The sequence below is a fragment of the Danio rerio genome, chromosome 12, assembly GCF_052040795.2.
Source record: "Danio rerio strain M-AB ecotype USA chromosome 12, GRCz13ab, whole genome shotgun sequence".
Lineage (NCBI taxonomy): Eukaryota > Metazoa > Chordata > Actinopteri > Cypriniformes > Danionidae > Danio > Danio rerio.
This window is the reverse complement of record NC_141032.1, coordinates 43,051,459-43,064,580: the sequence shown is the minus strand read 5'-3', so window position 1 is coordinate 43,064,580 and position 13,122 is coordinate 43,051,459. Positions and strand designations below refer to the sequence as shown.

At 33.9% G+C, this 13,122-nt stretch overlaps 1 non-coding gene across 6 annotated transcripts in view; it reads right to left on the bottom strand.

Moving 5' to 3' along the window:
* LOC147834555 (uncharacterized) overlaps positions 1-13,122 on the bottom strand; it is a 139,892-nt gene that overhangs the window by 118,642 nt on the left and 8,128 nt on the right. Inside the window, exon 3 of one of the 6 annotated variants that reach the window (XR_015504530.1) lies at positions 3,370-4,318. The exons of 4 other annotated variants lie outside the window; for them this stretch is intronic. This is a non-coding gene — a transcript (uncharacterized LOC147834555). Of the gene's footprint in view, positions 1-3,369; positions 4,319-13,122 lie in introns of those variants that run through there. One more of the 6 variants, XR_015504531.1, reaches the window with a different exon arrangement.

Here is a 13,122-nt window from a genome sequence, read left to right as displayed (position 1 = left end):
GCTGCCGCATTTTTATTTTTTACTCACTTACTTTAATTTTTCAGCTTATTAAATTCTTCATCAGGGGTCGCCACAGTGAAATTAACCACCAATCACCAATTTAAACCCTGGATAATCTGAGATTTTTTACTTCATTTGCTGTGAATATTGATGCACAATAAAATAATATGCAAGAATCCAAAGACGTCCAAGAGGCAGGCCTCGCAAGAAATGGATGGATCTAGCATTCCAAAGAAGAGAGCAGTAGCTTTATTCAGCCTCTACACCGCAAGGTAGAAGAGGCCAGGAATAAGTAAGTAAAATAATACACACCAAAATGTATTTTTGGTATTATACCCGTGACACCTATATTAAAATATGTTATGGAAAATAAACTAAAAAATGATAATCACCAGTCTTGTGGTTTTAATGTATTATTGTCGTCTTTCAGGTTGCATTTCAGCTTTAATGCAATTTTTAAAATAAATAAATAAAATCAAAGCTGCTTTCCCAGAGATGGGTTGCGGCTGGAAGGGCATCCGCTGCGCAAAAACTTGCTGGATAAGTTGGCGGTTCATTCCGCTGTGGCGACCCCGGATTAATAAAGGGACTAAGCCGACAAGAAAATGAATGATGAATTAATGAATCAAAGAAGCTGCTTGTCATCACAACAGCAATATGATCCAGTGATGGTCAATCGCTTTCACTCCGAAATGGTGGAATTGCAGGACTGTTGCTGGCTACTGCTGTTGCAATGGACCGTTCTATTGAGTGTCACCTCTTAGTGACTCTAAGCTGTTTGGCATACAGTTTTTTTTTTTTACCTTGCATGCAAATGAGCATCTTTTTGGGGACTCCCAAAACCAAAATAAACCCTTTTCTAATCCATAATGGGGGGGAGGGGGGGTCTTTAAGAATCCACAGAGAAAGAAACCTGACTGTACCAATCAAACCTTATTTCCCTGCTATTGATTAACAATAACACACAATATCCAGAAGTGACTGTGATGTCATTGAAAGGATGAATGCTTACCTCTATAGACATTACGAAGGTCATAGAATAGAGTATGCTGCACATTCAATTCAAACAGTCCAAATCAATAGCGCAACTAATATTCTACAGTACACACGATTTATTAGCCTTAGCAGGCGAAGTCTAAAGCTAACATTATTTTAAAAGATGAATCATGCTATCCTGCTCCACCAAATGAAAGTCCAAACAACTTCTCCAAAAAACAATTCACACTTATATCAGCTCAAATATATTCTATTCCATTCCCTTTCTAGTTCCATAAACATACTGTAGAGACTTTGTGCCTGAGAAATAAATGTGGCTCAGTCCCCAATGGCTGCTACAGAGTTCAACACATCCTACTGTAGTTGTTTCCCTGGGAGATGGCAGATTATTAGCCGTATTTATACAACAGAGAAAAGTAATGGTGACAAGTCGGAGGATAAAAAGAGGCTTATAAAAACAGCTTAAGGGATCTAATCTACTGAAATGATCAGCTGTCTAAACAGTTTAGACAGCAAGCAGTATATACACAAACACCTGTACGTACAGTACAAATGCATGCTGAAATACATAACTATTTCCTCTACTTTTACAATTAATATGTGTTTGAGTAAAACAGAAGTTTTATTGTCTTTTGCAAACTAAAGTACTGATGACATTTCTTCTAAATAAAATTTTATGATATTGGAAAAATCTGACATGGCAATATTTTTTTTCAGCAACATACATATATACATATATATATATATACATATATATATATATACACACACACACACACACACACACACACACACACACACACACACACACACACACACACACACACACACACACACATATATATATATATATATATATATATATATATATATATATATATACATATATATATATATATATATATATATATATATATATATATATATATGTATATATATATATATATATATATATATATATATATATATATATATATATATATATATATATATATATATATATATATATATATATATATATATATATATATATATATATATATATGTATATATATATGTATATATATATATATATATATATATATATATATATATATATATATATATATATATATATATATATATATATATATATATATATATACATATATATATATATATATATATATATATATATATATATATATGTATATATGTATATATATATGTATATATATATATATATATATATATATATATATATATATATAAATAAATGTGTGTGTATATATGTATATATATATATATATATATATTGCTGAAAAAAAATATTGCCATGTCAGATTTTTCCAATATCATAAAGCTTTATTTTAAATTTGTTTATTAAACGCTATGCATGATTCACTCCCCTTCAGAATTATCCCAGTCAATAAAAATTAATAAATTCGGCAACATTTTAGAGACTAATTCAGCAAATTATGAGTTTATTTAAGCAAAAGTAAAATGGTTTGTTTAGAACGAGAACTGAACCTTAAAATAAAGCGTCACCAAAAATTATATTTAATTATTAAATATATATATATATATATATATATATATATATATATATATATATATATATATATATATATATATATACATACATACATATACATATATATATATATATATATATATATATATATATATATATATATATATATATATATACATACATATACATATATATATATATATACACATACATATATATATATATACATATATATATATATATATATATATATATATATATATATATATATATATATATATATATATATATATATATATATATATGTATATATGTGTGTGTGTGTGTATTTATGTGTGTGTGTGTGTGTGTGTGTGTGTGTGTGTGTGTGTGTGTGTGTGTGTGTGTGTGTGTGTGTACGTGTGTGTGTGTGTGTGTATATATATATAATATAATTATAATATATATAATTTGCTGAATTAGTCACTAAAATGTTGCTGAATTTATTAATTTTCATTGACTGGGATGATTCTGAAGGGGAGTGAATCATGCATAGCGTTTAATAAACAAACTACGAGCATAGATAAATGCAACAAAGCAAAGATAAAAAGCAAAAATAAACAGTAGATGTATTGCAGTGCTTCCCACAGGTTTGAAATGTACTTGCGGTGGTAGCCGGATTGAAACACACCATTTACCCACATCACAATTAACTATGCGACAAACAAAACAATTAAATTTTTAATAATAATTTTATTTATTATGACACGGTTTCTTTTTAATGGGTTAAAGTAAAAAAAAAAAAGACTTAACGAAGACTGAAATAAAAAAGAAATACTTTTATGCTATTCAGGAGCCATGTGCACCCACTGACAAGTCAAATCTGCTTCTCTCTTTCAAGTTCAAATCTAATTTAATGGCAAAGCATTTTAAACATTTATATAAAATAGCCTATGTAATATATTAACATTATCAAATTAATAATCAGCAAATGAGAAATAAATATCAAAAATTATAATAATTACAATATTAAAATGAGTAGATTTATTACTTTTTTTTAAATAAGGCAAATGCGTTGATTAACCATTACTAATGGTGTACATACAGTATATTGCAGGCAGCTTAGATGTCATTTCGTCCTCACCAAGTATATAGTAAAGTTTATCTGAGTTTACATTCATGAATCTTAACCTTAATTTAAAATATTAAGAAAAAAAGTTCTTATTGAAAAAAAAAAATACAACAAAAGGACAATTTTATGCTTATATTAAGCATAAAAAAATAATAAAAACATTGAACCATACATAGAAAATCTGGTACATCCAGACAAAATAAGAATTTGTAAGTGCTTTCTTAACAATTGCCATACAGTACCTGTACAGTTGTGCACATTCACCAAAGACCTTAATAAAATTAATACAATTCCATACGGTTGAACAACTATATACAGCAACATGGAAATTTAAGTGTCCATAAACACTCATGACTGTGTATTTTATTCCCTTTTTTATAACAGACAAGTTATCAAATGGTTATAACACATACAGAGTCCACACTATTTCACTCAGACAAGCCTTTAAACCGCAAGTGACCGATTGCCATGGGAACAGCAGCAGAAATCAAATGGAGGTAACCTAGTGTTGGGTCACCTGACCTAAAAAAAAAAAAAAAAAAAGACTCATGCCTGAAGGAATGAAAAAAAAAAGAAGAAACCTTACAGCACCCTCCACTGGCCAGAATGGTAACAGCGGGACACTTCCTGGCAATCTTCCCTCTCATTTTGTTCTTGCTGAGAAAAACCCAAATCAATTGGGCGAATCTTCCAGCCACCTGAGCAGACACATTATATTTAACATGAGGTCCAAAAGTTGGACAAGAAAATACTGGACTCTAAATAAGATGCAAATGAGAGCACAGCTTGTCCAGCATATAATGAAGAAACCTTAATGATATGAAGCAGAGGTGTGGACTCGAGTCATGTGACTTGGACTCGAGTCAGACTCGAGTCATGAATTTGATGACTTTAGACTCGACTTGACAAAATATAAAAAGACTTGCAACTCGACTTGGACTTGAACATAAATGACTTGGACTTTGACTAGGACTTGCCCCTATTGACTTGTAAAGACTTGCTGCCAAGAAAAGCCCAAAGATAAAAAAGTATGTTGACATGGACCGCTCTCTCTCTCTCCCCGTTTATGTGTGCGTGTGTGTGACAGCATGCGCGCGCGTGTGTGTGAGCATGCGCGCTTTCGGCATGACGTCCAATCGAAGCACGGTAGATTGTTTTGATTCGACAGTATCCAACGTGACTACTATGAGGCGCCGGAGTGGACAAAAGTCAAGCGAACGCAGAGAGAATTTGAATTTGAACTTGAGATCGAGCCAATACTCGCTCTCTCTCTCTCTCACATACAACATACACCTCTCTCTCTCTCTCTCTCTCTCTCTCTCTCTCTCTCACATACAACATACACCTCTCTCTCTCTCTCTCTCTCTCTCTCTCGTGCATTCAGTCTCTTTGCGTTCGCTTGACTTTTGTTTACGATGGCGTCTCATACCTTTAGTGCTTTTGCTCTCACGGGATCCTCCTGTTAAACTGACTCTTCGCTAAGCCACGCCCAAAAACCGCCACCCACCAATCGCGGCTTACCAATCGTAGCTACGGGCAGAGGCTCTGTCAATTTCGAGCGAGGGAAACAAGCCAAATCGTTGCGCAATTGGATTGTGAAAATCTGACACCCGCTATCCTAAAAGTTTGGACTGGGTGGTTGGATTTTTTCCCTTTTCAAAACCAAAGTCCAAGAGGAGAAATGCCAGCGTGGATCAAGCTGTGTGAGGGGCGGTAAAGGAGTTAAGCTAAGTTGGTTTTGTTTTCGATATTCACATTCAATGATAGGTGGCAATAACTCACACTCCTCTTATCCTAAACAGATCTAAACTGTGTTTCTTTAAAAAAAAAAAATTTCCCAGCGGTCTTTTTCTTTTTTTCCACTCGATATTATGAGCCAGGGCTCGACAATAAGGACTGCCCGATGGCCCGGGGCCAGCGTGCGAGACACTCGGGCCAGTGTACAAAATGTTACTGGCTCGATCGGGCCAGCTGCTGCCTTTTTGCCTGACAGATCGAGCCAGAGCTGCGTGCTGCGACTGTCTGTCAATTGTGTGCAAATACAATCTTACGGTGCTTTCACACATAGACGTTTGTTTCGGAATCTGTCTCTTTTCACCCGTTAGCGCGTTTTTTTAGCATATATCCAGCAGTTGCGCTCGCTTCCGCGCCAAATCAATCAGACCAAGATCGCCTGAATGAGACGCGGTCTCTGTCCTATTGAGCGTATCGATTGTAGCGAGAAAACAAAACAATGCAACGAACTAACGACCCAGGCTATATCACAGTGTATTATGATCGTGTAATAGCCATATATACAGCTATATGAAGAGGGAATGATGATAAGGGCCAGATGTCATTCTTACCGGTAAATGCGAAAGTGAAAGCATGCTGAAATATTACCGAGAGCTGTTTGTCCAGCCTGATCTCGGTTTATCCGTCAGGAAAATTGACCGAAATTACTATCTGTTAATTTTTCCATATTTTAATCGTATAATAGGCCTATGTTGCATTAGGCCTGTTGTTTTGTTCATTTCCGCACTGACAGCTCGAAAGAAAGATTTACATTGATCTGATGCAGTCTCGGCTCATCTGCTATGTCTCTCTATAATTTAAGCCTAAAATACAGAATTATAGTCAACGTTTCTTTAATAGATTGATTAATTCAATTGATCGATTTCTACAAAACCTGACAATTGAAATGAGGCTCTGTATATATGAGAAAGTCTGACCTCGATTTGTATTTGGTGACGATGTCTGTGGGTTGTTAAAATTAAAGTGCACATTTTCACTTATAAAATATTCTATACACAATGCACAAAAGTTTGGGGTCAGTGTGATTAAATATGTTAAAACAAGCTTCTTCTGCTCACCAGGGCTGCAATTATTTCATCATAAATACAAATTGTGAAATGTTGCACTATAAAATAACTGTTCAAAAGTAGTTTATCATTTAATTTATTCATTTATTCCAGTGATTTTAAAGATGAGATTTCAGCTTCATTACTCCAGTCACATGATCCTTCAGAAATCACTAATATTAATTATTATTATATTTATTAATGGTAATAGTAATAAAATCAATAATGTCTGGAGTAATTATTTTATTTGAAACTAAATACAATAACAAAGCAGTTATTTAAAATTTTAATAAATATTTAACAATTACACCTTTTTTACATTTATAAATATAGCCTTGATGAACTGAATAGTTTTCCTTAAACATTTTAAAAATTACCGTAAATATATATACAGATTTATTAGCCCCCTTTTGTTTTTTCTTTTTAAAATATTTCCTAAATGATGTTTAACAAAGCAAAGAAATGTTGATATTTTGTCTGATAATATTTTTTCCTCTGAACAAAATCTTATTTGTTTTATTTTGGCTAGAATAAAAACATTATTTTAACCATTTTAAGGTAAAATTTATTAGCCTCTTAAGCTAATTGTTTTTCAGACTGTCTACAGAACAAACCATCATTATACAATAACTAGCCTAATTACCCTAACCTGCCTAGTTAACCTAATTACCCTAGTTAAGCCTTTAAATGTCACTTTAAGCTGTATAGAAGTGTCTTGAAGAATATCTAGTAAAATATTATTTACTGTCATCATGACAAAGATAAAATAAATCAGTTATTAGAGATGAGTTATTAAAACTATTATGTTATGAAATGTGCTGAGAAAATCTGTTCTCTGTAAAATAGAAATTGGGGAAAAAAATAAACAGGGGTGCTAATAATTTAGGGGGACTAATAATTCTGAAATCAACTGTGTGTGTGTGTGTGTGTGTGTGTGTGTGTGTGTATATACACACACACACACTCACATTCAAATAGCGATTAACTTCTTTTTTTTTTTTGGTGGGGCCAGTGAAAATTTGGGCTGTGCAAGTAAAAATCAGAACCACTGGCCCGATCGGGCCAGTAGAAAAAATCCTTAGCGTTGAACCCTGTGAGCACTGCTTAGTTTAAACCCTCGCTATTGTAACGCATATAAATACATACACTAATATTTGCTGGTAGGAAAAATCTATTTGTTCACTTCTGTTATTTATACTTTAATGTGCATTTCAATTTTTTTCTTCCACTGTTATGGGTCAATGATGCTAATATTCGGCACAAATCCATCAGTTTCTTAGGTTATTAGATTATTTTATAATTTCACCTCTCCTGCTGTGCATGAACTATGCTGTTGAATGTTCAGTGTATGAGGTGGCTAGGCTAACCTTGCTTCAATTTTGATAAAATTATTTTCTAATCAGTTGCTATTATGTTGTGAATATACCCCTGTAATGTATACTGCAGTCCTCTTTTGTCTGGCTTTCTCAGATATCTCACCTGTTTGCCAAAAATGACTAATTAAATCCTTGGGAATGTCTGACACCAGCGCATACACACTGTAAGAGATGTGCCAGCCATGAAAGCTTGACAGGCGTAGCAACAGTAACTAAGGAGGGCGAGGCTTAGCGAAGGGTTATTCCAAGAATGTTGATATGGTTTCTTTCTTGCTTTACTATTTATTAACAATACACAAAAAATTAAAAGGTTAAGGTAAATTCTTTAATAAATTCTAGTGTTTTTGAGTATTATACTTGTTGTATACTTGTATTATACTTATGTTTTAGGCTAGTATTATTTACGACTTGTTAATTAATGCTTCATAATACAGTAGTATTACCAATAGTGAACAGATAAAATAATACAAAGTGTAGTTTTACTACAGTAAAGTGTAGTGATTTGTAGTATAAAATACCCTATATTGTAAAATAATACAGCACTGGGTAATTTGTTTATATTACACTTGTGTTACCATAGCAACTATAGTATTACCACAACTGATCAAATGAAGTTCTTTACTGTAGTAGGCTACTGTTCAAAACACAGTACATGCCAATATACGTGTTCAGGGGCCCTGTGGAACAGCTTTCCTCAAAATGGAGAGGATGACATGGAAAATGTCCTCCACAATCTCATCAGCAAAGTGGAAGCCAGCAGACACTAGTTTACTTTATTTTAGCTGCCATGATAAAATGAGATTGATAGTGAGATTTATTTGAAGAGTGAATAGTACAGTAGGCTATAATACCTTATCAAGTGTTTCCTTATTTTTATCACAGTTACATTTCCGCTTGCATTAGTTTTTGTTTAAATGCTTTTAAAATAAAATGTATTCTTTACATCCAACATCTATTCCAGAGGTGCCTTATAGTGGTGTAAACCCCTTTACAAGGGGTGTTACCCCTGTGTAAACTCTAGCCACCCCTGTGGCCAACCCGATATGATTTTGCTGTTGACATTATTTATTTAAATCTACTTACATAAATGCAATACAATGCAATATTTCAATAAATAAATAGCAGCCACTAAATTATTGTGGATTGATTGGTGCCACTGACGTAGCTGGCCTCTTCTGGCCCCCCTTAAGCAAATTTTCAGGGGGGCACCACTGGTCTATTCTCTGTCTTTAAGTGTTTGAAACTGAAAATATCTCATCATATAAAACAACCAAAAATGTTATGGTTTATTAGATTAAACATTTAATATATAAGTCTATTTTAGTATTTTGGTTATTGTTATTAAACAGTGCAGCAATATGAATCATATCTAAAAGCATGAAAGGAAGAGGGAACACGACACAAATTGTGAGTTTGCATATAATCTCTGAGAGCGCTCAAGAAAATTTGTGTGTAAGCAGTGCATATTTGAGAGCGAGAGAAAATTTGAGAACTCGCAATCAGTTTTGTCCACAAACAGGAAATCCGTGCACAAGCATCACACAAGGTAGAGAGCAAAGCTCTTCAACGTTATGTGAAGAAAACAACTTTATTGTTTGTATGAAGTAGCCTACTTCATTAACAATATGTGCTACCATTTTACATTGCTGCTAGACGGATTTGCAACTCCATCTCTTTAGCACACACGAGATTCAATTGACAAAATTCCAATTTCACTCTTCTAATTTAACTTTGCAGCATATACAGGAGTTGGTCTACTGCTACCACATTGAGGTTATGTAATTTTGGTTAATCACAAGTTGATCACCGAAGACATAACATAGCACAACTAAACTTAATGAATTAGACAGCAGTAGACCTGCAATTTCTGTGTGATGTGAGGCAAAATGGAGTCTTTTTTTGGTGGAACTCGTTCTTGTGCATTATGCTGTGAAGACGAGACGCAGCACTGTTCAGTACTTTTTCAGAAAATTGCATTTGTATTTTTATATATCTAAGCAATGTTCTTTAATAAAAAAAGGTTTGTTTAATTAATACAGATCTTACAACCATACCTAATCTGTATATATTTTATTTTTCTGTTAAAAAGACTCGAAAAGACTCGAAAATCAAACTGCAGGACTTTGGACTTGACTTGAGACTTGTTGCCTTTGACTCGGGACTTGACTCGGGACTTGCCTGTCTTGACTCGGGACTTGACTCGGGACTTGAGGGCAATGAATTGAGACTTACTTGTGACTTGCCAAACAATGACTTGGTCCCACCTCTGATATGAAGTTGCTCTCAATACTTTATCACAATAATTTCGTGAATGCAGTCCTGTGTATTCCTATAGACATAATATATATATTTTTTTTTCATCTGTGTTAATGCATACAAATGAAATTATGGGCTTTTAATATTTCAGGGGCGATACATTGGTTTGCACTTTCACCTCACAGCAAGAAGGTCGCTGGTTCAAGTCCTGCCTGTGTCAGTTAGAATTTCAGTGTGGAGTTTGGGGACTAAGGGACTAAGCTGAAGGAAAATAGATGAATAATATTGCGGCATTTTCTTCAAGTAAAATACAAAAAGAAAATAAATAAATAGTTATGCCTTTTGAGCAAAAATGTGCCCAATAAACCCAGAAGAACAATATGCAATATTTCATGCCAATACTTTTTTAGTAAAAAATAAATAAATAAAAAATATATTAATTAATTAAAATAAAAAAATAAAATAAAAAACAATGATTAAATAAAATAATTATAATAATAAATAAATGAAAAAAAAACAATAATAAAAAAAATATCTTCTGAGGCTCTGTGTAACTATAAGCTATAAAATAAAATGCAATAAAATCAAAAATAAAATATTATTTAAAATAAAATAATAAAAAATTATACTACTACTACTACTACTACTACCACTACTACTACTAATATTAATAATAATAACAATAATAATTATAATAATAATAAAATATAAATACATAAATGAATGAATAAATAAAATAATTTGATTATTAATTAATAAAAAAATGTGTTAAACAAACAATTTGATAAATTAAAAATAAATAAACAAATAAATGCATGCATATATTACTGAGATGAAATACTGCATATTTTCATATCTCAAAACTGTAGTATTGTCACAATCACAGCAATCTAATCCTGGCAGATCGCTAAAGGACTACAAATCCGCCGCCACTACAAGTTCCAGTCATACACCGCTCACACGCACCTGTTCCTCATTCGGCAGGTTACACACACACACAGCTGGGAGCTGCTCATGAACTAATTACAAGGACAAAGATTTGCTTATACAACACACATACACACAGTCTTGTTTATCAGTTTGTGAACTTTACAAAGCATTTCCTTTGCCTTGTCTTGCCGTGTTTGATCCTTGCTTTGTTTTAGTGTTTATTCCGGTCTGATGCCTGCCTTCAGACCACTTGCCTGTTATTTGACCACAACTCTGGATTCTCTGTATGTACCTGATTGTCCCTGTGTTGACCATTGCTTGCCTGGCCATTCCTGTTAATAAAACCTGCTTTTGTAGCACTTTGTTGCTACAAAAAAAAATAAATAAATAAAACACTTTTGTGATTTTTGGCACTGACTATGGATTGGAGTATAACTTTTATTTACATTTGATGGACAGCATTAAATCCCCCAAAATGCATTCTGTAGAACCTCTTAAAACCACTTTGGAAGCTATTTTTAGGTTTGTCAGCGTGATATTTTCTGTGTGCGCGGGACGAACATCAGAAATGCACAGCAGCGCGCACATGCAGCTTAGAGGGAGAATTGCTCGGTGGGACTATTTAGAAAGCTTGACAGATTTGTAAAATTGGTTTGAGGAGACGTCAATTAATTCACCGCTGCCTGTCATCCGACCCCCGGGTGTCCGCTTGGTTGCCTCAGGGATGAAACGATCGCGTACATTTTAAAAACACACAATCAGCGGCAGAGCAGATCGCCTGCAGCTTTATTTTGTCTTCGATGTTCGCTCGTATTTCCCAAGGAGTGTTTTCTTTTTTGTGGCTACCAAATTAGCTGCAGCATTTCACACAGAAAACAGTCCGTCCGAACAGCCCTAGCGTCGATCGCTGTGAAAATGTTACAGCCGCCGCTGAGAAGATAATTACTATCATCAAACTGTCAGACCGTCATCCTTTTCAATTTACTGCAAGGGCTCCATCAGAGGACAGCCAGTGCATAAAAAAACGAAAGTGGGATCGTGTGTTGGGCTGCGAGGGAATGTTTGTGTGGAGCTGATACAGAGCTGACCTGTAAATCTTCCAGCCGTCTGGAGGCTAATAATTAGCCATGAAATCACATGACGTGGCTGTTTGGCAGAAGCAGAGACACTGAACTATTGCAAGTGTGGCATCGAGGGCGTAACCTTGGACAATAGACCTGATTAGCGGCGTTCATAAACTAAACGCTGATCATTGTTTGGCTTTACAGTCATTAGTGAGGTAATTACAGGTGGAAATGTGGAGATGACTAAAAGCGACTACACAGGTCGCCAATTACTGGGCCTGCGATTACAAGCAGACCCCCGAATCATTTATCATAGGATTTATATAATTATACAGCAGTGTTTCTCCACACAGATAATTAGAGTTCTGAAGGAGCATTTTTTCTTGTGAATTATTAGTCGTCTTTGAGTTAGGGTTTGTTTACAAGACCTAAAATTAACACCTAAAAATTCAGCATAGGTGAGTATTTGAAAAGGTGCTACTGTCTAGTTGCATTCTCTAACTAGTAATACCTCATGATGTTTTATGGTGATTATCCAATTGCAAAGACAGTGTGTTGTAATTATGTACTTGATCTTTGAGGTGAGCAGCTCAGGATAAACCTGATTTTTTCAGTGTGGCTCGGTTCACAGTAAATGATCCACAGAAACTCCATCTGTGAGTTTTCGGTTGCTTATAATGAACATTTGAAAAAGCAACATGTGGCAAACATCTCCCCAAGTTTAATGGGAAGTTTTCCCATCTGTTGTCAGACAAAAAAAAAAATCAAAACCATTTACAGTGTTTCCCCAGTAAAAAAAGAAGCTCTATATATTTGAAAAGGAATATTACCAGGGTATCGGATGCTCCGATTAGGATTTTTGCAGCTGATACCAAGTTCCGATTCCTTGTCATGGTGATCAGCCGATACCAAGTACCAATTCTGATGCTTTATAATGCCTAAAGCATATTTTTCAAGTAAGTATGATACTTAAGTGGAGATCTCTCCAGAATAAATGAAGGATGTTTTATAAAATCCCTTAAACGCATCTCTTATA